General features: G+C 34.8%; 1 protein-coding gene across 6 annotated transcripts in view; it reads left to right on the top strand.

The window, feature by feature from the left end:
• The first annotated feature begins 2989 nt into the window (after positions 1–2989).
• The window catches only part of SLITRK3 (SLIT and NTRK like family member 3), a 150252-nt gene continuing 127008 nt past the window's right edge, over positions 2990–26233 (top strand). The window contains exons 1-2 of one of the 6 annotated variants that reach the window (XR_009222284.1): positions 2990–3198; positions 6305–6699. The gene's annotated coding sequence lies outside the window, so the exon portion shown is untranslated. Of the gene's footprint in view, positions 3199–6304; positions 6700–26233 lie in introns of those variants that run through there. The other 5 variants (XR_009222283.1, XM_058556414.1, XR_009222282.1 and 2 more) reach the window with 5 other exon arrangements.

Here is a 26233-nt window from a genome sequence, read left to right on the forward strand (position 1 = left end):
TGAGGCATGCTCAGTGGAGGACAGTAAAAGATGAGCTACGGTACTGCCAACAGCTAGACTGGAGGTAAAGGCTTTCAGTCTAGTGGGAGGGTTTCAGGACATGCAGAGGAGAGGGAGACAAAAGATTTGTAGCGCAGTAATTAAGAACATAGGCTGTGGAGATAAAAATGATTGGTTTGAATCCAGGTTCTTCCAGTAACTAGGTGATCTTGGTCATGCAACCTTGTCATGAATATAGAGAAACCTCTGCCCAGATGCCCCTTCAAGGAAGGACTTAGTGCTGTTGGCAGAAAGCCTGCAGCCGTCAGCTCTTAAAGGATTGTTTGAACTGCAGACCTACCTCTCCCAAGGTTACACCCTCTCTGGAGGCCACACCTATTGACTGTTGGAGGCAGAGGTATAAAAGCAGAACATTTCAATTTCAGTCCAACCTGGGACAATTCTGACAGGTCAATTTTAGCTCTAGAGCTCCCTGTGGGGTCTGCTGAGGCTGTCTAGCCTGCATTCAAGCTGCACCTCTCCCTCTGCCTGATCTTGCTTCCTTCTTCTCCCTTCCACAGATGTCAATTTCAAGGTCTGTTCCTAATAAATGTCTTGCACCTAAACTTCATCTGCTTCCTGGAGAACCCAACCTGCGACATACCTCACCCAGGGGACCCATTATTGTCCTTTGTAGAACAGAGATTTGTAGTAATACTAATCTCATATTTTGGGGTTTTATATTTTGTTAACAAGTCCAAGCAAGAGATATTGTTCTGATATTATTTTACTCACGTTTTGCTATTGCTCCCCCAGACAAGCTAGGTCTGAGAACATGTGGATACATAAATTACATAAATAAAAATTAGCCTAGTATCATATGACCAAATTGCTCCATGTTTAACTTGACATAGATGACACTGTCATATAATATCAAATGTGTATACTTTGCTTTAATAATCTCAAACAAATATTAAACCTCTTTTTATTTATTTATTTATTTTATTGTCACTTAAAACCAGGAATTTTGTCAAGGATGCACTATAATGAGATAAATTTACTAAATTTTTCTTCTAGAAATAAATCTTTTAGATGAAAAGAGTTTCTTTGTTGTAGTATTTTCCAGTAACTGCTTTATTGTAGGACCACTGTTTACTGTAACTATAATTGATACTATAGATGTTTTTAAAATTTCATTATATAATTAGATTACCATTGTTTATGACATTCTTTAATAAGTACACATTCTCCTTTTAAACATTCTATGAACTAATTTTAGATATTTGTGATTTATAAAATATTTTTATTTGTTGGAGGAGACACATAGGTCTTTGAGATCATTTAAGAGAGTGGTATTCCAGATTTGGGGAAGCAAACTACAATTACCACCATTGTTACTGCGATTATTTTTATCAAATATCACCATGAGCAACAGAAAAATTTAAGGTAAATTCACCAGTGAGTTAATATAACTATCATCAAGAACAAAGACTATCTTTAGTGTGTTTAAAACCTCATTCCCTGAGCTATAGAGACTTATAAAGAAAATGGATGACACTATGTTACTACATTGCAGAATATATGGTATAATCTAAAAGATGATACAGTTAAATAAATGAAAAGGAGATACAGGATCAAATGAAAAACTATAGTGACTATAATAGCAAATCTTCAAACAAATATGGGAGATTATTATCTATAAAACTCCATGCAAAGCACTTCAGGGAATACAAAGATGAGTATGTTTATAATTTAGTATTCAAGGAAGAAAAGTGCAAAAACATCAAGATATAGTAAGTGTAAGAAAGGAAGGACATATTAAGTATAAAAAATATTGACAGATTCTAGTGGGAATCAAGAGAGACATCACATGTATTTGGTTGAAGAATTCAAAAGAGATTGGGGAAAATAGCTTTCATAAATGGCATCTATGATTTCAACATTTAGGATGGGGGAGAGGCAAGGTGGGGACGGCCTTCAAGCGGAGAAAAAGCATGAACAGGTTACACATGCTCAGGGTTACACAAAGGAAAATGTTTAGGGAACTGAAAACAGTAGAATTGAGGATTCAGGTATGTTTAAAGAAGTAGGTGGTGATGAATGTAGAAGAAATGATTAGGTGATAAACTATTATTTATACATTCATATAAATGTCTTATATTCTAAATTTAAGAATAAATCCTTACTCAGTAAATATATACGTGCATGTTGGCCTGATTTTATACATAGACATTCTTAGAACAAGAGAACAAGGAATGTAAAATGATATTTTTATAATTCATCTTCCCATTGGCTTCCAATATCATTTAGGAGACATATTGCTAAAGGGGATGGGGGTAGAAAAGGTGGATTCCCAAACTACAAAACAATAACTTCTTAAAATTCACCCCATCTATTTCATCCTATTTAAACCTCTAACACTTCCTGTAAAGGTGTATGCTTGCAACCTTGAAAGCTCCGCCTTCCAATTGGAAGCTGAGGCCTCCAATTCAAGTCAGGCTGTTGTAATCCTTCTGGAGGTTTTGTACCTGTGGGAGATCAAGATTTGGCCACCCTGGAATCTATCTCTTTACCTTGGTTGTTTTCTCTAGGGACATTTGACCTCCCCCACTAACTGCCTAAAGAATTTGACATGGTGGCTCCTTCCTGGAACAGATCTTCTATCATGATGGCTATAAAGATAATGTAGGATAGAGGTTACAATAGCAAAGGCACCAAGCCTCTTTTATCAAAAAATTCTGTCTCTCCCTGACCACATTATCTATAGATGACCCCAAAAAGAATTGTCCTCCTGCCCTCTGAAGTCCCAGGCCACTACCCACCCCCAACACCCTCCTCGCCTTTAGCTGCAATACTTAAGCAAGCAGCTTAGACAGAGGGACGAGTTGCTTATTTCTGAGTTTCTCCCATGTATACATGTTATTAAACTTGGTATTATTTTCTCCTGCTAACCTGTCTTGTTGATTATTTGGCCAGCCAGAAGAACCTTAAGGAAAAGGGCAGAGGGAGATTCTCCCTCTTCCTCCTACAGTTTTGGCATAGTCGCCAGGAGCCACACTGCTGGCAAGTTGCCTTCTCTGGCTGGAAGACCTGCCTTCTCCCTGGACTACTGCAGATGATGAGATACGGGAACGCCTGACGAAAGCCGGCAAAAGGTAAGACTTCTTACCATGTCAGCCTCCCGGAATCTCTATCTGTGGAGTCCGGCGGAAGGAAATGGTGAGAATTTTTTCTCTTTCTAAATTTAGATTGGCAGGAGAAAATATTTGGGAAACTAGTTTCTTGTGCTTTTAGTGACTCTTGGTTTAAATTTGGTAGAGTACTCTTGGTTTTGATCTTGATCCCTTTTCCTCCCAGAGGTAGTCTCTGTTTTTCTCTTTTGTCTGTGTCTTTTGTCATAAGAAGGAAATACCATAGGGTAGGACGCAGGCATAGGCCCTATAAGCCTGCTGTCCGGGCCGGCCCCACAGACTGGTGAGTTTGCGGGTCTCACCAGACCGCAGTCTACAAACTTTGCTGTGGGTTAATATGCACATGAAGTGAAGGCCATTGCCAAGGGCATCTTGGAAGCCAAAAAGGCCGCAAATTTGGTGGGCACGGGTCGAGCAGTTAAGAGCCATTAGGGCGCTCGCCACTTGCAGAAGACTCCCGTGACAGGATAAGTTGGGTCACGGAACGGGGTAGATGACACAGGTCCCCCGCCAACTGCAAGAAAATGTCCGTGCAACGACGAGGTACTCTGTAAAGCACACAGTCCCCAACCCCGCGGCACCTCCCCCGCTAGGTATTATTCTGGCTCCAAGAGACCTAAGGCGTGGCTAAAGCTGTCATTGTGCACGTAAGAAAAAAAAAACCGGATGAGGTTTTTCCTTCTGTCTTGTTCTGTGTCCTGAGAAAACTTGGCTTTGTGACCAGTGAGAATATTCTCCTTCGTCTCCACCATACAGAAGGTGCATTTACTGGGGTGCACCTTGCTGGCCAGTCGAGTAGACTGGGGTTCCGAACTGTCTCTTTGTCCGGCTGTGCCAAGCTCTCAGGGGAGTTGTACTTGGGAAGATGTACTTGGGCCCAGTCCATAAGGGCTTTTGTCGTCTTAACCTTCGTTGCTTGTTAGTGCTGGAAAAATCCCATTCCAGTATCGCCTGCCCGGTGTCACAGATTAGCGGGTCTGTGACTGGAGGCGTCCCACACTATTGTGGAAGACCGGAGACACCGGTTTTCACTACACCATCCTTACCGCCTGTGCAACGAAGGTCTTTACTTTCTCTGAATGTCTTTGGGAGTGAATTCTGTGGATCATGGGGGCTACATCATCTGCGCCCTCACCAGGGACGCCTCTTGCATCCATGGTAGATTTATTCTAAGCGTGGAAAGTTACCTCCGGGTCTTTCCTTAAAAAGGCTTATTGGTTCGAGTCACTATTGGAATAAATATACAAATGAAAATCCTACTCGTCAATGGCCAGACGACGGATCCTTTGAATTGGAAAACCTTCTAAATTAGGGGAAAAAAATTGTTTTGAGAGCTCTCACATAATTATTTATTTGGTACCTAAAAAAAGGCCAGAAAAAGGAAGGGAAAAATTTGACTAGCCTTAAGACCTTGACTCAGGTTACAATTGAATTGAGAACATGTAAAAGTGTAAGTGTTGATAAGATTATAAAGGTTGGAATGTTTGAGCTAATTTTATATAAAGAGGTTACATCAACTTTGCCTGAGTATGTTTTAAAATGTCTGACTGGGAATGCTTCTCTTGTCCAAGAGAAGACCAAGACCTATTGATAGAAATCTTAATGATAACTATGTTTAAAGGTATAAGAGGTGATGAAATTTACATAAAATTTTGTAAAAAAAAACTGATGTTATTTCTATTACAGAACTGGTTAAGAAAAATAGTAATTTAAATGATGGCTAATTTTATCTGAAGTCTTATGAAGTCTTGTAGGCAATCTAAATAATTATTGGGAATAAGTAACTAAACAGCTGTGAAAAAGATGAATGTTGGGTGAACTTTAAACAATAATTATATGTTATGGTGGTTACAGCTTCCAAACTCTTTTTGGTAACTTAAAACTTTAGAGTTTTCCTAAATTTTATGATAAAAATTCACTGAGTATCATCATTTCCAAATAAGATATTAGACATTGATTGCTAAATGTACATTTGTCTACTTTTGGCTTTTCATTACAGGAAAACTAAAAGGTGTTTTTGGTCTATTGGTAAACAAGTGTTTTATTAAAAGATTGTACTATAAAGTAACATATTTCTAAAAGTTATGAAGTGTTTATAAATTTTCCAAGCCACAAGATACTAATGTAAAAGAAAGTTTATAATTGCTTACTTAGTTTTTACTTACAAATTAAGGTTTCTAAAGGTTAAAATTTCTAATTAGTATATGTGATTGAAGCTACTAAAAATTAAGAAAAATATGTCTGTGTACAGGAAAAGTAAGATGTATAAAGAACAAAGAATGGAAATATTTTGTTTGATTAAGCAAGATAAATTTGTCTTCAAGTACTAGGAGGGAAAAGAAAGACATGGGACAAATTCTGAATGTAAAAAGAAAGCTATAGAAGGTTTGTGGAGGGAATTCTGGAAAAGGAGTTTTATGCATAGTCAAGTTGGCTAAGATTAAAATGAATTTAATTAAGTAAATGAGTTTTAATAGCAGAAGTAAGCTGGTGCAAAATTATAATTTGGTCTTATTTCTCTTAAAAGGATGATTTTCTTAAACTTGATAAAGAGGTTACAAAAGATTTTTCTTTACCTTTGAGTAAGTCTACCTAAAAGACAGAAAAAAAAAAAAAAACTGTTAAAATAATTTCCTACGTTCAAACGACTGAGGTCTCTATTAAGGCTTTTTAGACTGTTAATGCTGTGTTTGCTTTGATTGTTTATATTTTTGACAAGCTCCACCAAAATTCATATCTTAAAATAAGTCTTTTTTTCTTTGAGAATTTTCAAAGGGCCCTGAAACTTCTCAAAGAAATTTGCTCTCTTCCTATAAGGGGAAAGATACTAAACTTATTAGGCTTATTCAGTATGTTAAATTACATAGAAAACATTGTCAGACAAGTGATGATAAGCCTGTTTAGGTGGTATTTTGTGGGTTAATGTTATTGATATAGGTGTTTTAAAATTGTATAACATTACTGAAATTCTGATCTGTCCTGGTTATCAGTCATAATTCTGGTTATTATTATTTTAAAGTGTTGTATGTCACAAAATTAACCAAATTTCCTTGTCAATTGCCATTTTGAGATCTTGTTGTTTACAGACTTATTTCTTTGCACTAATGCTTTTACAAAATATGTTTCATCTTCAGAGAAGTTCATGGAAAAGACTTTAACACTTACTCTAAAATACAAGTTTCTGACAAACTTTCTGATCATAAAATTGAACTTGATAAAAAAATTACACAAATCCGATGGAGAAACTGATGACTTCATGAAGCTGCTAACAAAAAGATTGGGATCAAGAATAGATTACACAGAACTGAATAAACTGATAAGGATGATTATAATTTTTATGATTTTTCATTTGAAGTATTGCTGAATTTTTAATGTTTTGTTTTTTCAGATTTAAGGAAAACTTTTTCTCTTTTCTCCTGAGCTAGCTATGACTTATAGCAATTTGGTAAATGATACTTTTATAAGTAAAATTAAAATATTTATCTTTTTCTCTCTATCTGATCCCTCAAATTTGGAAACTCTTAGTGATTGAGTATAGTTTTCATGGCAATATAGTTATTTACATAAGTTGAATAAAAATCTGTTCTCCTTATAACAGGACACAATTAGAAACACTGGTTATATTACCAAGGCTGTGACTAGAACATCATATTTGCGATATAACCATACAGCTTTTGAGAAATGAAGATTGGACTTTATAGAATAAAGCCACCTGAAAATATTGGCCTGGTACCTTATGTTCCAAGCAGCACTTACCAGGATAAGTAAAAATGTCACTTATCTGGCAGACACAAGGAACCTGGAAATATTTTGGGGGAACCTCGGAAGAGAGGAATTCACCCAAATCTGTAGGTATTACAGGCGAAGTCTGATGACAAAATCCTTGGCTTGGCTTTCCGTGCCTGGAGAGGCCTTTAAAGTTAAATCTGAGATTCCTTATAAAAAGTTCCAGCAAAGCAGATTTAAAAGAGCCTATGTGATCAATTGCTATTCTTGCTGTACTTATGTAAATAATTGGGCCAACTCTATTAGAACTAAACTTATTTTACAAACTAGTTAGTTTTAATTTGGCTATCTTAATAAAAATGAGGGTGATTTTAGAAAAAAAAATTATATTTCAGTAAAAACTATAGTATACATTTACAGATATTAGATCCTAGTTTTGTTAATTGTCTTTTGAGGTTTTTGTTTTATATCTGTTGACTGGACTGGATCCTGATTTCTTCTAGTCTCCTGAAATATCTGGCTACAGATGTCCAAACTAACGTTTTTAATTTTTTCCATCATTTTCATTTGAAATCACTGAAAACTGAACCTGCCCTTTTTCCTGAAGCCTTACAAACTAAAGCTGATGGACTTGATATAAACTTAAGAGATGACCTGACGACACCATCAGAGACATTTTAAACTACAAAAGATACTTTGACGCTGACATCTAAAAATCATCTTAACTGGCTGTCCTCTGACCTCAGAAACTGGTTTACAATTTGCTCCAACCATTAACCTTGTTTTTCTTTTGTTTACATAGAAATGCTTCTATTAAATACTTGATTGCTTGCTTCCATAATATAGGCGTAACCTTGAGAGCCCACCTGCATCACCACCTTCCAAAATGAACTTAACTGAACTGATCTATTATCAAGACTAAGAAATGTGTTCAGTGAGATGAAACAATCTACCAACTCAGCTTCTGGACTATAAAACTTCTTTAAGTTTCAAAAGGACTGTGAAACTTTTAGTTTCAAAGGCGGGACTGTGGGAGATCAAGATTTGGCCACCCTGAAATCTATCTCTTTACCTTGGTTGTTTTCTCTAGGGACATTTGACCTCCCCCACTAACTGCCTAAAGAATTTGACATGGTGGCTCCTTCCTGGAACAGATCTTCTATCATGATGGCTATAAACATAATGTAAAATAAATGTTACAATAAGAAAGGCACCAACAAGCCCATCTTATCAGAAGTTCTGTCTCTCTGGCCACATTCTCTGGGTGGCCCAGCAAGGAGTTGCCAGACAAACATTTACATTTATAAGGGAAATCTCCATTTATAAAGGTATCTCCCTCTGTTTTGGGAAGCGGGGGGATGGTCTCATTTCTAGAGGCTTATCAATGTAAAAGGTGAGGCCTTAAATCTGCATAATAACCTTACTCTTGTTTACTGTGCTTTAGTGGTAATCTCCTGTAACTAACTCCCCCCACCCCCAAAATCCTCCTTTGTCATTGGCTGAACATGATATTTAAGACAAGAGTTTCTGCTATTGTGTTAAAAAATGCAGTGTCCCTGCTTTCTCCCATGTATACATGTTATTAAACTTGGTATTATTTTCTCCTGCTAACCTGTCTTGTTAATTATTTGGCCAGCCATAAGAACCTTAAGGCAGAGGGAGATTCTTCTTCTTCCCCCGACATACCCGTCCCATCTACTAACCACTGGAATTCCTCAGAAATTTGCCTCCGTCAGCTAAAACAAAATGAACAGCTGGATCACTTTTCTCCTTTTCCCACGTTCCCATCATTCTTTCAATCCCATTTTTCCTATTGCTAATCTATCTCCTACCGATTAACTTCTTTCCTTGGCATCTATTATATATGGTATAATCTGAAAGATGATATAGTTTAATAAATGAAGAGATGGGATCAAAAGAAAAACTACACTCATGTTATGTCCTTCAAGCCCCACACCATACTCTCATCAGCATGGATATCACACAGAACTCCTCCACCTTCAAGATCTCAAATTATGTACTTTCTCTCCATTATTATAAATCTTTTACCTTTTCTTTCTTTCAGGTTCACTAAATTTGCTCTTCTTATTCTCAGTATGAACTTCTATCACTCAACCCTGTCAATTTACTCAGTTCTTTAATCTCTAATTATAATTGACTCCAGAACTCATCACGGGCTTTGTTTGCACCACTGCACCCATCCCCAATCTCAGATTTCCCCAGAGTGGGATGCCTTTACTCTGCTTCCAGGCCATGAATTATTTTTGATCAAAGATTTAAATACATGAAGCCAAATTCCCCTAAAAAAAGCAAGGCATTCATCTTTTACTGTGAACTAACTATTGCAAAACATTTAATTCACACTTTTTTTTCATTCCCTAGCACAAGCCCAAGAAAGCAATACCAAAATTTGAATATCCCCCTATCTTTTTTTTTTTTTGTGTGAGGAAGATCAGCCCTGAGCTAACATCCATGCTAATCCTCCTCTTTTTGCTGAGGAAGACCAGTCTGAGCTAACATCTATTGCCAATCCTCCTCCTTTTGTTCCCCAAAGCCCCAGTAGATAGTTGTATGTCATAATTGCACATCCTTCTAGTTGCTGTATGTGGGACGCGGCCTCAGCATGGCTGGAGAAGCGATGCGTCGGTGCGCACCCAGGATCCGAACCCGGGCCGCCATAGCGGAGCGCGTGCACTTAACCGCTAAGCCACGGGGCCGGCCCCCCCATATCTTTTTAAATCTCCAACTCACACACACTTTATTAACAACTCCCAGTATGAACCTCCTCAGGTAATATCCTTCCAAACTCAGCAAACTACTTTTACCATATTTATCTCTTATTCTATCATTTGGTCTCAGAGAAAGAAGTGTCTCTCTTCTGAATTTGAATCCCAAAATTTATATTTTAAAATGCTTGCTTTATCATACACTTAGCCTCTGCCTCACCTATGTCTATTTCCCAAAACTGAATGTCTACCTGAATGTTCCAACACAAACCTTATCAAGACAAAAATGTAATTCATCACCTTGGTCTCTTCTCCTTTCATATACTTAACATAGGCAACTAGTTTCAACTTTTAGATCATTTTTCTACTTGCCCCCACGTCAGATGTCAAGTTCTTTAAAATCTATTTGCATAGTATACATATCATCGTTCTATCTCCCACCTCTTTTCAATCCTGCTGCCTCCAGATTTGAAAAGGCAGAACTCATGAGATACTTTGACTTCACTGTTGCAAAAATCTCTTAACTAGTTTAGTTGATTCTGCTCTTATCTCTTTTCCATATATTATTGCCATATTAATCTTTTGAAAACAATGCACTATTACATTGTTTGCTTCCTTGACAGTACCAAATAGTCTCAATTCATTAGTCTGATACTTAAGACTCTCCTGAATTGGCCAGCTGTATTTTTACAATTTTACACTATTCCTCAAAGTGAGCTTTATACTCCACCCAAATAGGAGTGATCACACAATGTCTTAGTGGACATTTACTGTGCTTTTTTAGCTATCTAGCACCTTTTGAACACACTCCATGTGTTGGAAGGAATTTCCTACTTTATGATTCCAGTCTTCATTGCTGCCAGGAAACAGGCATGTAAACCCAGTTCCCTAATCAGATACACTGACTTGAAATGAAAGAAGAGAAAGATAAGAAAAGAAAGGAAAGACAGTGTGTAGAACAAATGCAGGTGAAGGGTCAATGAGATACTCAGCATTGAAAGACAAAATTGAAACTTTTCTCCACAAAATTCTCAATTTACTGTTCTGTGCCAACTACTTTTATTTTATTATAACCTCTTCCCCTCCTTAATCTCGTCAATTGGGCTTATTCACCCACATATATATAAACAGGCGCTTTATACCTCAAATTACTTTACTATTGACTAATCAAATGTGCTCTTCTAGGTTTTAGTTCTTGTAAATCTTACTGCCATATTTGTCACCACTGCCCAATTCTTCATTCTTGGAAAAGATCTTTTTGCCTAACACTGCATATTCTTAGAGTTCCTTTAACCTGACTAGTCATTACTTTCAGACCCTTTACTCGGCACTCTCTCCTCACTAACCTCCCAAATGTAAGTATTCCCTGAGGCTCAACGAAAAAGCGCTGTTCTCTCTCTAGATTTCTTCCCTTGTTGATTTAATCCTCCTTAATGGCTATATACTGAGAATGCTAAAAATAAATTTATCTCTGACTTCTCTTCTGAGTTTTTGTCATATATCTTCAACATCTTTCAAGATATTGGTATTGAATTATCTCACTATATTTCTAAATTTCTTACATCTAAAACTTAATTTAAAGAAGGCTTCTGTCCCAACTTTCTGGTTTCTATCAATACTACTATTACTCTTCCTATAGAACCACCTTTGAATGTCTGTCCTCCAGGACATCTGCATAAGGCAGAGTCATAACCAAATTGGAATATGAATTCTATGAAATAGTCACATCATTCTTCTCCAAGGAACTGAACAGCAAGTTAACAGGCTACCAAAAATTCTCTTCTCAATCAGAATTGCAGGAAGCTGAGAATAGAGTGATAAGAACACCTTAACATCCAAAAGAGGTACTGCAATAATTATATTAAAATGCAAGAGAGGGAAAAGTATCCATGTAAGTTTCACATCGCCTTTATATTTGTTTAAAGCATGTTTTAATGTTATGAAACATAATTAAAATGAGGTTACAAACAATAAGAAATATGCCACTTTATCAAATTTTTTTTACATATCTAAGATGCATAAGCCTTGTACTCCAACTTCCCTGATCCTTACAATGTAAAATTCATGATTTGTTTTCAAACTGCATTCAGTAGGAGTATATAGATGAATTCAATGATAGCTTTGTTCATTTTATGCTTTTAATAACTTTTATGAAATACTTTGATTTGGAGGGTGTGCTTTTTTATAGCATAAACTGTATTGTATAAAAATACCTATTTCTAGGTTCTGTTACTGACATTCAAAATTCAACATAAGGGCAGGCAGAGGAGATAAAAATGAAAGAGAATAAAGAAACGCCCTCTAAATTGTTTAGAGAAGACATGAGGTCTATTGGGTGATATATGGGGGATATTTCGCATTTAATGAGGAAGGTAGAAAAAGAACAATAGTTACAAGAGAGTAGCAAATCTAAGCAAAGGATTAACTTAGAAAGAGGAAGACACAAGCATATTTAGGAATAAAAGAATAAGGATCAATTGCCGCTGCTACCAATGGAGGAAATAATTATAGCAGTGAATCTCAAAGGATATGAAATAGAATACGTTTTGCAATATATATGAAGATATTTTCTTTAGAAACGAGGAGAGAGATAGGACTTAGAATCATAAAGAGAAGTGTAAGTTACATTCAGAATCATCTACTTACTAAGGCAGGGCAGAGGGTTATTCATTTTAGAAAGATGTTTGTCAAAATGATCGGCGCAAATAGATTGTGGAAGGTAAGTGAGTTATGTTTCTGATTCCAATAATATAAATTCTAGATATTCCAAATATCTAAGAATGTATTGCAACATGCATATAATATTGGCAATATAAAATTTGCCTTGCCCATTACCTAGAACACTTACAGTAGCAAAAAAAGAACAAAACAAAAACAACAAATAAGAAATTGTAAATACTATCTTATATTTTCTTGTAATCTGATTATGAAATATCCACTCCTTAACAAAAGCACAAATTATTTTCTTATTGGGTTAAATAGTGACATGTTCCTTTTATTCTCGCAAGTGGGTCAGGGCATAATCTCAAAGATGTTGAGATCAATCTCCAGTTTTAATATTGGAAATAGATAGCAAATAATGTAAAAAACTTTAAAAGTGAGAACTTTATTATAATAATAAACAATTCAAATTTCAGTGTTATTTATGCTAAAACTTTGTTTCCATGATGGCAGACATCTGTGTCAAATGTAAGCACATCTATATTTACACATGTATGTATATACATGAAGTGGTAGTTTTACTAGTGACCATGTAAACCAAATAGTTCAATTTTTGATTGAAAATAAATATTGTAAAGTTCATTCAAATTAAGTAAACCAAATTTTTCATTTCTAACCCACTAGATTTTCTTTCCTGTAAGCTGTATGGTTGACTCACAGCTTTTGCCAGGCAGCAGTGAGTTCACAGCATCAGGTCCTTTTTGTAAGCTGCCTTAACTCTTTGTATTGTGTATCCTTTGGTGTTTCTGAGGTTGTATTTTCAAGTTAAGAGTTTTACTTTAAAAGACACATGGCAAAACACCAGAAAAGTAACTCTAGTGGTTTTTGGATGGCTGGAGTAATCTCTAGTGTTCTAAAGTTCCAAATTTTCTTCATGGGCTTGTCTGATTTCTATAATAAAAACAAGTTCACTAAAACATGATAGTCTTCCTTAAAATCAACAGGTTGTATCATTCATTGTATGAAACAGGATGTATCAATCAAGAAATGGAGTCCTGATCTTATTTCATGAATTACTACAAAATATACCAAAGAAATAAATACAACATACCTACCCATAATGGCCTTTAAAGATGAAAATTTTTTCACTCGTTTCTGTTCCAACAAAACCATAGGATTTCACAGAATAACTTCCAAAAGGAAGTGATGAGGATGAGGACAAAATGGTGATCATAAGATTGCTTGGGATCCTCAATGACCACGATCTCTCTCTCTCTCTCATTTAAAGGGCACCCAGGAATAACTTTGCTATATTTTAAAGTAAAACAGTACTACAAGATTTCAGGAGGATCCTATACATCTACACTGTTAAAGACATCAGCTGTGCAAGTTTGTTTTACTGAAATGCTTTTAGCTAGGACAGCATGTTGAAATCATAGTTCAGAATCATGGTGTCCCCGCCTCTGAGGTCTACTACAATTGGAGTCTCATTGTGGATGTAGAAGCAATCTACCATGCCCTGTCTCCTCTCCCCATAGCTCTGGAATCATGAGAATCCCCGTTACCTGCTCAGCCACGACTCTGCCACCAAGGCTATTTCTGACCTTAGCCAGAAAGAATTTGAGATGTTTAGTTCAACCTAATGAAAATCAATATGAAATCATCCTTGCTGTTAGTCATTCACTTCTTCATTAAACAACACTTTGTAGAGGAATGACTGTGTGCCCGAGACTGCTAGTTGCTGGGGCTACAGACACGACTAACACAGCAGAAGTGCAGCACGCTCGGACAGCACGTAGCCAGGGCTCTGATCCAGGTTGAGAAGTCAAGGAAGAATTCATCATCAAGGAAGTGGCATGTAAGATGAAATCCAAAAGATGAGAAAGAATTAACTACACACAGGGGCAGGAGAAAGACAGCAAACTAGGGAAAAAAAGAGAAAAAAGAGAGGAAGGAAGGAAAGAGGGAAGGAAGGAAAAAAAGAGATGCAAACTTGAAATATCATCATAGTGGTCAAAACAAAACAAAAAATAGAACATAATCTGCCTCACAGTTCACATTATCTACAAAATAAAAACATACCAATTATTTGAGGAAAGCAATAGCTTTGTTGGCACTTAGGATGGAAACATCTCTCTTTGGGAGACGCTAAATGATATAATGATGCATCCTCGACAACCTCCGCATAATGAATGTTACACTGAGTTTCACATAATTGTTTTCTCAAATGTCTGTCAATATTTCAATATGAGGAGATAGTGCAGAGTTATTATAAAAATAATTCTGAATGCCATCTAAATGTATGATTTGATTCAGGAATAAGTTCCAGAATATAGAAGACAGATTTGCATTGGAACGGAGAAAGAATAAAAGGGAGGTATGCTCCACCTGGGAAGAACCTGATGTGGAGAAACCGATTTCCAACTATATCTGTTCTTCACCCCTGAGAATAAAATGCTTACTAAGAGAGTATTATCTCTGCTATGCACTATATAACCCATGAGATATAGCATATAATTCAGTTATGCTAGAGGAAAAAAAAAAGAAAAGGTGAGAAACACTAGTATCAAGATATGCATAGTAGCCATATCCTTCAAACACCAACCCCCTTCCCATGACACACACAAGCACACATACACACACAATCTCACAACCTCAGCTAGACTTTTGCTGAAAATTGGATGGCAGATAGTTCAGGGTCATATATGTGAAGCAGAGTTAGTAATATGATTAACTATTAGCACAGACCCCGGGCAGTCTGTCTAGATTTGATCTTGGGCAAGTTACTAAATCTCCCTGTAACCCAGCTTCCTTATTATAAGATAGAAATATTACTGGTACCTACCCAGTAAAATTTTGGGGAGGATTAAATAAATTAATTTTTATAAAATACTTATAAAATTGTTTGGCATATAACATGCCCTATTCATTATTTAAGAAATACAAGAAACCCTCTATAAGGGTTTGGAGGATCAATATTCTATATTGTTCAATCATTTGCTTATTCAACAAATATTTATTGCATATCTATTGTGCTGAGCCCTGTAGAGTACATTAAAGCAACTGCGAGTATGAGATCTTCAGCTGCCAAGCCTTAAAATTCCAAACTATTTAAATTTTAAACCTAATAATTGATTTCTCTGTTTCTTTTTTCCTTTCTTTCTCTTTTATTTATTTTCTAAAATTTTCTCACTAGTTAACAGTTCAGTAAAATACTGCACATAAGACAGAGTTTAGAAAGCTGGTCTAGTCATATTGCTTGGATATACACATTTTGCAGATTAACTGAAGAAATTATAATGCTAAATTTTGTGCGAGTAAATTGGGGAGCCAAATCAGGAGTCCACTTTTATTTTGAGATGGGCTTTTAAGAACTAAGTGTTGTCTGAAAACATGGACTTAATCCTAGAGCATACAGTTAAATCTGTTCATTTATGGAGGCAGTTTAGCTCCAGGCTCAAGTTTACTCCATTTTACTCTACCTCACAATGAACCAGAATAACATACAACCACTGACAGCTCTGATGGATCCAAACACCATGTATACTCCTGGTAACATCTGAATGTGACCAAAACTAATGCTCCATTTCAATAGACACAAGTCACATGCACAATCATGCACCATATAACGATGTTTTGGTCAACGACAGATCACATACATGACAATGGTCCCATAAGATTAGTACCATATAACCTAGGTGTATCGTAGGCTATATACCATCTAGGTTTGTGTAGGTACTGTAGGAGAGGAAGAAATTTTCCTCTACTCTTCTAGGTCCTTCTGGCTGGTCTAAGAATTAAATTGACATGAGACAGATTAACAGGAGAAAAACAAAAAAAAGTTTAATAACATGTATACATGGGAGAAAGCCAGCAAAACCAAATAACTCATCAAAATGGCTGAAGCTTTCACCTTAAATATTACCCTCAGCTAAAGACAAAAGATGATGTTGTGGGTAGGGAGAGATAGGGACTTCAAAGGGAAGGAAGGCAATTCACTTGTAGGTGAAAAGGAGCAAACGTTTGGAAAACAACTATTTGGCCACACAGAAACAGAAGAACATAGAAGGGAACTCAACAAACAGGCTTTTCTAGGTTCCTAAGGCCTAAAGCAATTTTGTTGTTGTGTGAACATCAGGGTATAATGAAGAATAACAAAATTTGCCACCCCAAAATGTGTCTCTTTAACATAAGGATTATAGTAAACTGATTCTTTTTTTTTTTTTTTTTTTTTTTTTTTTTTTTTTTTTTTTGTGAGGAGATCAGCCCTGAGCTAACATCCGCCAATCCTCCTCTTTTTTTGCTGAGGAAGACGGCCCTGGGCTAACATCGGTGCCTATCTTCCTCCACTTTATATGGGACGCCGCCACAGCATGGCTTACCAAGCAGTACTTCGGTGCGCGCCCGGGATCCGAACCAGCGAACCCCGGGCCGCCGCAGCGGAGCGCGCGCACTTAACCGCTTGCGCCACCGGGCCGGCCCCGTAAACTGATTCTTTTTAAGAAACAAAAGACTCAGAAAGTTTTTCTTGTTACCTCTATAAAAGCCTAAAAATATTCAGAAAAAAACCTGTCTCAGGGAGCAAGCTATCACCTTAGCATAACATGAACTAGGTGATAGACAGGAAGGAACCTAGAAAAACCTGTTTGTTGGGCTCCCTTCTGTGTTGTTCTGTTTCTGTGTGGCCAAACACTTGTTTCTCCCCACCTGCAACATCTTCTTTTGTCTTTAGCTAAGGGTGGTATTTAAGGTGACGGCTTCAGCCATTTTGATGAGTTATTCAGTTTTTCTGGGTTTCTCTCATGTATACATGTTGTTAAACTTTTGTTTGTTTTTCTCCTGTTAATCTGACTCATGTCAATTTAATTCTTAGACCAGCCAGAAGAACCTAGAAGAATAGAGGAAAATTTCTTCCTCCCCTACAGTGCTTACACAAACCCAAGTGATATAGCCTACTACACACCCAGGCTATATATAGTACTAATCTTACGGGACCACCATTGTATATGTGGTCTGTTGTTGACCAAACACCGCTAAGCAACACATGACTTACTTAAGCGTGCATAGTTTGAAATCAAGGTTTGTTATTCAAACTATCTTATATTAACAAGCATAGCTCTTGGGCCCTTAGATTAAAATTACATATGTTTGGGGGTTGGCCCAGTGGTGTAGTGGTTAAGTCTGCACGCTCTACTTCAGCGGCCTGGCGTTCACAGGTTTGGATCCTGGGCAAAGACCTATGCTCTGCTCATCAAGCCATGCTGTGGTGGCATCCCATATACAAAAAATAGAGGAAGATGGGCACCAAGGTTAGCTCAGGAAGAAAAGAGGAAGCCAAAAAGTGGAAGATCGGCAACAGATGTTAGCTCAGGGCCAATCTTCCTCACAAAAAAAGAAAAAATTACATATCTTTGAATTTATACATATCTTTTACACACATTCTGAATGAATATCAGGAAGATAAAATTGAAATATTTTATTTTAACTTCTTGGCAGAAAAGCAAATTATTATCAAAATTTTATTTCAAATTATTTGTGACATTGTTTTCTCCACTAAAGAAATGGAAGTTCAAAGACACTCTGACAATAAGTTACATCATTATTTTTCTTAATGGAATGACATTCATTTTCATGTCAGGATTAAAGTATTAATATCTCATAGGAAAATATTTTTACATAGTAAGCATATGAAATATTTTAGGATAATTATGTAAATCATGTAAAAGGTTTGAATAAAATGTTCATTTGGTTTACCAAAGGGCAATTTTCAACAAGTTAAATTTGAATTTAAAAAATTTTTACATTTATACTGGTAACTGAATTTACGTAAAATTAATTTAAAACTTCAGGATTAAAAATTTTTGTTGTGAACTAATATTTGTGGTAGAAAAATACATGCACTCTTTTTACATATATTAAATTCTAAACTAACAATTACTTTTTACAAGAAATATAAAAATTCTTACATGATACATAGAGCGCTTAGTAACAAACCATTCAGAAGGTCACCTTACTTTTAATTTTGTTGGTTCTAAAGTATTTATTAAAATGTATTCTTAAATATATTAAATTTAAGAAATATTTTTTGGAAGATAGTCAGTGCTTCATGTACTTCAATGTTGAAAAGTACTTACAAATGTATATGCAGATTTCCATTTTATTTATATATTTAATACCAGATTACATGGCAACGTAGTAGCCATATATTTAAAGCAGTAGTTATATGATCATAATAGCAAACAAATAGGATTTGTGTATGGACTCGGAAGTCAGATGTTTTTGAAAAGGCAAATTCATATTGGAGACCCACGTAATTTCCCAACTGACTTATCCATATTCTCAGAGAATATTTTAGCACTGAAATTCTACTATTACCTGTCTAATATAAAACTAATTTGACAGAGTACATATTCTCAATATTTGTAAACAAATTTTAATATTTTTTAAATATTAGCATTAAAAAACAAAAAATTAGCAAAAATAATCTTGGATAAATCTATGGGAAAATAAACATTGCTGCAAAAAGGAAAAAGAAAGAAAACAAGAGCTGTAATTTCTAGTAGCTTTAGCTACAGTACATATGTGATTTTTTTCACATATGACATTTTAAAATTAAATTAAATTTTATTTATAATTTTTACTGATAAAAGGTAGTAACAGGAAGGCAAAAAAAAAGTATACAATCTATGGCATCACATGTAAATATAGATAAGGGAAACACATTAATCACATTGTAAATAGAACAATAAATGTCATATGCTCAATAGATGCTATGAAACAATGACAACTGATGTTGAAATAAAAATTTATTGATAAAAATCATTTAGTTTTTTCTGTAATATTATGATATAAATCAGGGATTGGCAAACTACTGCCACAAGCCAAATGTGGTCCACCAGCTGTTTTGTAAATAAAGTTTTATTGGAACAAAGTTGCATTAATTCCTTTGTATATGGTCTATGGCTGCTTTTGCTCTACAAAGGCAGAGTTAAATAGTTATGCAAGAGACTATATGGCCTGCAAAACTTAAAATATTTACTATCTGGCTCTTTACAGAAAAAGTTTGCTGACACCCAATACAGATTCTTGTTATAGATAATCTATTGTTACTAACAAGATGGTTTCAAATGGTATTTCAAATGCTTCTTGGTTTCAAATGCATATTTGCAAAAAAAAAAAAAAAAAACATACTACTGTAGGAAGTTTTCTTTTTTCAAACCTTAAAATTCCTAACAATGAAGATAAAAATTCTATTTCATAATGTTCTCTGACATTTTAAAACTTCTAAAAGAAAACAGGCTTTTAAAGTATGATTTTAATGAAGTATTTGATTTAATACATTCTAAATATCTGAATTACCACAAGAGAATTCAAACTCTACAGTTGTTCTTTGTGAAAGGAACTTGGAACATTCATGCATCTATGGAAAAATTAAATAGTCTATTCTACATCACTGCTTAGTTTTATCTGTTTTGCTTATCTATAAGTAGATATTTTTCAAATTTAAAAAATATTTGTAACAAAATATTTTCTCACATATGTGCAATTACCTGTATTTTTACATTCATTTAAATAGATATACACTGATTTCCACTTATTTTTTCAGCAAACCAACAAAATACTATGATTAGAATAAGTGTATAATTTTATAAATCCTTCTTGATAAACTTCAAATTTTTTCTGATTTTCTAAATTAGCAATTCTTAGCTCCTGGCAAACCATACACTGTTTTCATTTCAAGAATGAAATGAAACTACAAAGATATCTTTGTAAAGAACATAATTTCTGATGATGTAGAGATTAACGCACGTGTAAGAGTCACTCAAGTAGTTATTATTCAATTTAAATCTAACTTCTGCAAGCTGCATCATAAAATAGCTTTCATTTAGCTCCTAATATTCTTGATAAAATATAATCTCGAGGTAATCGCTAACCTAAGAGCAACCTCTGCTGGCAAACAGAGGCTGAGCTGCAGGCATTTCTACTGTAGTTTTACCAGGTCATTTGACTACGTCACATTAAAAAGTATATGTGGGGAAAGGTTTTAACATTTTACTGTATAGAACAGTGTGATAAATTATATATTTTTTAAATAAAATGAAAGTTTTATATTATACTATATTGTTTTAGGACTAAACAAAAATCAGAAGATCTAGGTTAAATTCTCAGCTTTGTGGCCCGAGGGTCATTTAGGAAGGACAGTTAAATGAGGATAAGACTCAGATTTCACAGGATTCTTAAGAATATTGAATGAGAGAATGATGTATCCAAAATAATTACTGTAAAATACAAAGTTCTATATAAATAAATTAATTCTAAGTTTTAAAGATGATTTCAGTACAATGAACGTAATGGATGTAAATACCTTAATGAATTTTCCTTTCCAGATAAATGTAATTGCAAATGAAAGATCATATAGAGGAGATAGGATAATACTTCCCTTTTAGAAGCATATAAAAGAAATGCCACCTAGATATAACTTTCAAAAATTACATCTATTAAGTACACAATCACTCTTCCTGTCTCTGTGTTACTGATGCACACACAAAGTTTGACTATAAAAATATGGCTTGCATAGTAGTCAGTAATTGTTCAGTAAGTATATATATAATCACCTTGTCCTTTGGGCTGGGTGCCATGGCACATCTAGTCTGACAAAACTAGATACACAAAAGTAACACACTTGAACAATAGTGAACAACTCAAATCCACAAACATGGTGTGGACTATTTAGTTATATGCCCTATAACCATTTGACTTCTGTACATTTTTTGGATAGAATCATTCCTCTGTGCTTCGTGCGGACATCTTGATACAGCCCGAAAAACAAGTAAAATGTTAGATCTTGTTTTCTTTGTTTAATTTTTTAACACAGAGCCGCTTATACAGCAGTACTCTCTGCAATCTGGCTCTTCTCCAAGTATATTTCCTACATAAATCTGCCATTCACATTTATCTACTCGACTAATTCTTCGCGCAGACCTTGGCTCTTCCTTCATAATAGAAATAATAGCTTACATGAATGTTTAGTGCAGTGGTTCTTGAAGAGTGGTCAAGGATCCTGGAGGTCCCCAAGACACTTTCATGGGATTCATGAGGTCAAAACTATTTTTGTAACACTCAACTGTTGTTTGCCATTTTCACCGTGTTGACATTTGCACTGAGGTGCAAAAGCAATGGTGGAGAAAACTGCTAGTGTCTCAGCACAAATCAAGTCAGTGGTACCAAACTGTGCTATTATCACTATATCCTTTATCACAATGCACACAGTTAAAAAAAAAAAAAAAGTCAGATTCACTTAAGAATATCCATGAAGCAGTAAACATTATTAATTTTATTGACTCAGAACCCTTGAATATATTTTTTTCTTCTTCCGTGCAATAAAATGGAAAGTTTGCATAAGCACTTCTGCTGCATACTAAAGTACCAGGGTCATTGCCAGAAAAATCAGTTGTGTAATTGTTTGAGTCGAGAGTGGTACTAGCTGCCTTTTACATGGAAAACCATTTTTACTTGAAAGAAAAACTGACAGACAAACTACAATTATTCAGATGGTTATTTGGCAAAAATTTTCTCAAAAATGAACAAAGAGAGTTTATACTTCAAGGAAAACAACTGGCATTTTTTGTTAATAATAAAATTTAAGATATCAAGCAGAAATAAGAAGGATAAAAAAGCTTGCATCTACCATCATAAGCTTAAGATCTTCCCAATAATTAAAGACTTTTCTAATGTGTTTGGTGGTGACAGTAATGAATGTAATTTTCTGATACTGTATAATGAAATGTGTCGATATTTAGAAGAGCAGCATAATTCAGTTAACCGACATTTTTCAAATGACCAACGCATGATACTATAAAATTATGCATCAGGAAAAGATCCATTCAAAGCACATATAGCTCAATGGACTTCAATGTAACAGTTCAAAAAATTCATTGATATGGTTTCAGATTTCACATTGCAATTAACCTTTAAGAAACTACCATTTGTTGAGTTTTGGTGTAGTATCAAAGAGAATATCTATAATTATATGAAAAGCTTTTGAAAATATTTCTCTGTTTTCCAACTACACATCTGTGTAAGACCAGATTTTCTTCATATACTTCTACAAAAACAACATATCACAGCAGATTGCATACAGAAGAAGATAAGATAATCCAGCTGTATTTTGAGGCAAATTGCTGTATTTTGAGGCAAATTGTAGAGACTTGTAAAAATATAACAATGTAACAATGCCACTCTTTTCACTAAATATTTTTGTTTGGAAAATATAGTTATTTTTCCTAAAAAAAATGTTATTTATTTTAAGCATATAATGAGTTTATTACTATAATTTTTAATTCACTTATAAAGAAATATTTTTAAATTCTTTTATGATAAATATTGATAGCTATAAACCACAGAAAAAATTCCTTAGGATGCACAATAATTTTTAAGTTTGTAAAAGGGCCCTGAAACCCCAAATTTGAGAACTATTAGCCTAAGACATGCTAGATACTAGTCTAAGCACTTTGCAGGTATTGTTTCATTTAATCCTCAAAACAACTCTATGAGTGAGTTATATTATTTTCATAATTTATAGATGAAATGGAGGTGTAGTAATTTGTCAGAGGTCACATATATAAAGGATCTAAATGCCAGGTTCCAGGTGGTTTACCATTACAATACCTCCATGGTTTTTGTAATGAAGTTTCCCATAAATGGTCTACTTGATTACTTGCTGGTCTAAGTCCTTCATTGAATAGCACTGTATCACAAGTAGAATAACAACAAAACAGAATGCCTGAATTTGACTCCCAACTGCACTCCTTGAGGTTCAGTAGCTTAAAAAATGAGCAAATTAATAATCATGGTTCTTGTAACAAGAAAATTAAATAATACATATAAAATTTTTGTACAACCATAAAGCATGCTGAAGTTATTACTGCCTTTGCTTAATGTCCCAACTGAAGACATTCCTCTTCGCAAAGCCTCCTTAACTATCACATACCTCTATATCTGTGGCCTTCCTAAAGAATTATGGCACTTTTTAATGCACTCATTTAATAACTCACTTTTCTTTTTATGTGTGTCTCCTATCTCCCTACTTAAATTATAGGCTCTACAGGGCAGGGAATCTCTTATATCTAAGTGCATCCCTAGCTTCTTACCTAAGGCCCTATGCTGAGAAAGCACCCAACAGACATTTTCTTATGAAATCAATGATGATTACCCTAGTACTCAGGTTTAAGATTAGTCCACTCCAAGCCTTATGGGTTTGACCTAGCTTTTATTTAGGGAAGAGAGCCAGTAATGATCTTCTTACTGAGTTAAATAAAAGCCATAGGTTGGAGAGATTTTAGAAAGGTGTTTGTCTACCCAGGTATATTAAGGGAGAGAAAATGAAACCACAGTTAAAAAGAAAGAGTGTTTATGAGCTATACTTATAATGATGTATCGTGAAGATCTATCTATATGCATGTTGTCCTGTTTTGACTCTTAGGTCCTTGTACACAGAGGCTGTAAATATTTTGTGTATTGCCTTTGAGGTGTGCAAACCGTGATGATGTGATCTCTAATTAATGCTTCTAAAAGCATCACAAAAATTGTACTGGGTCTATGGATACCACAGAGACGACATTAAAGGGTTAAAGAGAACACACTTAATGAACTGGTTTCTTCACAAACCCTACACTGCCAAAGTCAGTGTCTAGTAAACCACAGGTGCTCCCTCTTCTCCACTCAGGTGGAGATGTTTTCCATTCCAATGGCCCATTTTTTCCCTCCTTCTGATAGAATGCCCTGCAGTATCTGCAACATCATCACCCTCCCTTTCCTGCTAAACTGCTTCTAGCAGTTTATTTTTAAACGCTGCCCAAATTGAGATAAACTCACATATTCTTCTTTCTCTTGGGTCCACACCCTTTTCTTTCTTTCCTCACAGCACAGCAGAGCCCAGATTTAACACTCATGATTATCTGATTGTCCCTGTGGACTCGCTAGTAAGACTTGTTTTTCCCTTGAGCATCCTATAAACCCTGAATCTTTGGGTCTACATTCAAGAGCACAAGCACCACATACTTGTTACTCTGTAAAATGTTTGATTGTATCTTTTTTATATATTTAGATAAATCTTATTATTGATTTGTTTCCTAATATTCATGAATTACTTTCCAAAAAATTTAAAAAATATCCAATTAATTCAAAATAATCACCTTATTTTTTTTAACTCCACATTCCTTTGTAAGTCTTAATTACTTCTAAATGACATCAGACTTCTTTCATTGAAACATTTAATTGTTCATCTTCAGTTCACTGATGCATCAGGGTGTCGTTTTTGATAAAATATCAGCTCACTTACTGTATCAAAATAAAATTATTGTGCAGTAATTTAATGACATAGCTCTTCCCTTTTATGAGCTCTGAAAATATCTCATTAACAGTTTCACAAATTACCACGATAACTTATGCTGACATGCTCATTTATTCTCCTTTATGAATAAATCTGGTTGACAAGCCTAATGAAATATTGCAGGGAATTCCCTGCCTCTGATATGGAGCAGGTATTAGAGAATCTCAAAATGGGGATTATTTGAGCACAAACACTTCACTATAAAGGTGAAATAATAGGTTCCATCAAATTTTACACTAAAAACATCTTGTCAGCTGATGCTTGTCCATGGTATGACATGGAGATGTTCTTACTTCCCACTCATCAAGAACCACAGTGATCTCCACCATCTACCTAATGCTTCATGAGAGAAAACAATTCTGTAGAATTTTTCTATGTCTTTATAATATTATTTTGTGATTCTTTTGCTTGTTAATTATGATAGGCCACCCTCAAAGATTATTTCCTATAAAAGAAAAAATTTTAATGCACGAAATTATTTTGGAGTTGATCCAAACTCATTTTATAGAAAAAAGTAGAAATTATTTAACATTGGTATGAAGAGACTAATAAACAAAAAGTTATACTTCAATCTTTGAAGTTTTTAAAAATCATTTTAATTGTTTATGCAAACAAAGGTGAACACTTAAAATATAATTTGGGATACATATTTTTATTTAATTAAATATCTGTGTAGAAGATATTAATTAAATATTATACAAAAACTAAGATAGGTATAGTTCCTATCCTTTAAGAGATTATAGTCTAATACATTTGAATATATCCATAGAAAGATTAATATTCATAAATTACCCAATGTGTTTTCATATCTTTAATGTATCTCTTCCTTTGATATGAAAAATCTTTTTATTCTCTTCTTTACAATTTGTTTTACAATCACAAAAGAGAGTGTGCATGACTAACCTATCCACAGTAACATTACTTTTTATAGCTTCAGACATTTTTTTGTATTTATGGTGAAAAAAGTACATTGTCTCGGATGTGTATACTACACTATACTATCCTAACCTATACTATACTACATATAACAGTGCTTTGGCCATGATTGGGTTGAAATATTTAAAGGTAACAGATCTAAATCTATTCATCCATTTCCTCTTCATCCAGTGGACTTCATTACACAACTAAAACGTATTAAATTAATATCAATTTCAATTACTATTTATTTTGAAAACACATCTACTGTAGAACTTCTATTAATAACATAGTTCATATGGTTCTTGACTACCTACCTCTTCCATGTTACCTCTGACTATGTTCCCCCACTTTTACTGTATGCTAGTCACACTGCCCTCTTTCAATTCCTCAAACTGCCAAGCACATTCCTGCTGTCTGGGCCTCAGCATATGCTCTTCCTCGGTCTGGACCTCTCTTCTCCCAGATCTTCATATAGCTAACATGGTCTCGTCATTCAGGTTCCAGCTTAAGGATCACATCTTCAGATATGCTTTTGCTGAACAGTTTCTTTAATTTAAACCAAATCTGAAATCCCTTTTTATTATATTATTCTGTCTTCTTTTGTATCACAACCTGAAATAAACATTTATTTATCTACTTAT

The sequence above is a fragment of the Diceros bicornis genome, chromosome 15 (assembly GCF_020826845.1).
Source record: "Diceros bicornis minor isolate mBicDic1 chromosome 15, mDicBic1.mat.cur, whole genome shotgun sequence".
Classification (NCBI taxonomy): domain Eukaryota; kingdom Metazoa; phylum Chordata; class Mammalia; order Perissodactyla; family Rhinocerotidae; genus Diceros; species Diceros bicornis.